At 41.3% G+C, this 1,884-nt stretch overlaps 1 long non-coding RNA gene across 1 annotated transcript; it reads right to left on the reverse strand.

The window, feature by feature from the left end:
• Positions 1-744: 744 nt before the first annotated feature.
• LOC106119721 (uncharacterized) lies at positions 745-1,715 on the reverse strand. The gene is made up of 3 exons (XR_001227970.1): positions 1,596-1,715; positions 1,152-1,258; positions 745-873 (listed from the first exon to the last, which is right to left on the reverse strand). It is a non-coding gene; the product is annotated as an uncharacterized LOC106119721 (long non-coding RNA).
• Positions 1,716-1,884: the final 169 nt, after the last annotated feature.

Raw genomic sequence — 1,884 nt, forward strand, 5'->3', positions numbered from 1 at the left:
CCGAGCTGACCAATGGCATAATTAAATTTGGTCGAATCACTGGTGATGCCAGCAATGCTGAACTGACCTTCCACTTGTGCGAACCATATCTCGGGTTCCTCTGGCCAAAACGGTGGTATGCGAATTCCGACCTTGCATACATGGGCTGAAGGTTCATTTTGCGAAATCCGTGCCTCCTGGAATTCGTCTTCGGTGTTGCTCATCTTAGTGTTCTTTGGGGTCACCAATGAAGGGGAAGGTAATGGGGTGACGTGGTGTCACCTCCGGTGTGGGAAGGTGCGAGTGATGATGATGTGAAGGTTGAGTGCGGCGACAGGTGAAATGAGGCACAGTTATATTCACAACACAGTTTATTATCACTCACAGTCCACAACAAATAATCAGAAGGAGAGTACAACACTGAGAAGAAGAATACAAGTAGGAGAAAGAGAAATGCACAAATTCGGATAACAAAGTAACAAGTTGCGTAATCGAAAGCGTGGTATGTCGCGGGCGCTGCGGAACTCCACTGTCGTTTCGCGCGTATGCAAAACCGGTCAGTGACCCCCGCTCAGCTGTGCGTTGCAATTCGAATTTGCCAATCAGAGGTCAACAAATCGACGTGACGTCGACCACTCGTCATGCACCCGTGTTTATGTGTGCGTGTATGCGTGTGATGTATGTGCGTGTATGTGTGACTGTGAAGTGTTTTAGGAAATATGTAGGAGGTCACCTACAAATTGTTATTTAAAAACTTACCTAGCGGCTTCATCTACGTCAATAATTTCAACAATAGGCGAGAGTCTGACGCGCGCGTGCGCCTCCGCGAGCCGGATGAGGGACTCCAGCTGTCGCGGGTAGGCGGAGATCTGACCGCGGCCGCTGCCCACACGTCTGTTACAACAAATTTAAGTTAGCCACTGCGATTGGGTTTGTCTGTGGATATAGTTTCGCCATTTCGGCGAACTTAGGTGGCAAAAATCGCGACAACTGTTGTATTGTTTAGGTCATACCAATAAACCACATCACAGAAGATTTAATTAGTATTCGGAATGAATGATAAATGTCAGAGGTCTAGTTTTAGATCTATTCTATCTTTGCCAAAATTATTTAAAAATACTTTTAAATACTATTAGGCCAATTATCTGTTTTTTTTTAATTAACTATCGTACCTCATATCGACGTATGCGTCAATAAGTCGCTGCTGCGCTGGCTCACTGAGTACGGGCTGTACGTACTCCTTGGCGTACGCTATGAAGTCGCGCATCACGCCCGTGCTCTGCAACATATACACAAACTGTGGGTTTCTCAGATTATAATCTCTGTATAAATCATATATCATCTTTGACAAAACAGAGATAAAAATATGTTTTAAACGGGGATTTTGGCCTCAGAAAACTAAGGAAAATTATCTGTACGTAAAAGTTAGCCACATTTTTATGTATACATTTTTAAAGTTCTAGTTTTTAAAGTCCGACAATGAATACATGCTATTAGTATGTCATGGTTACGTATATTTGAAACAGAAGATGTATATAAGTTTCTTTGCAAATGTATACATATTTATACAGCTGACTGTACAATAAGTATATAAACTTATATATATTGTAACTAACAATGTTTTCCTCGTCTTCCTGTGCGTCGGCGGGATCCTTATAGTAAAGAGAGACGAGATGCGCAGCCAGCCGGCGGTCAAACACCTCGTCCTGCGGGTCCAGTACTAGGAAGATCAAGTCGAATCTGCAAACAAACACACATAACGTTAAAAAAAACAATATTTTTTTTATTATGAGATAAACGAAATTAGGAAATTAACGCTATTTACTTTTTTAATAAAATAAATTTTACCGAAGACACTTTTAAGTATAAAATACAACGATAAAAGCATGAATTATTCTAGTGTTT

This window comes from Papilio xuthus, unplaced genomic scaffold, assembly GCF_000836235.2.
Source record: "Papilio xuthus unplaced genomic scaffold, Pxut_1.1 DF827097.1, whole genome shotgun sequence".
Lineage (NCBI taxonomy): Eukaryota > Metazoa > Arthropoda > Insecta > Lepidoptera > Papilionidae > Papilio > Papilio xuthus.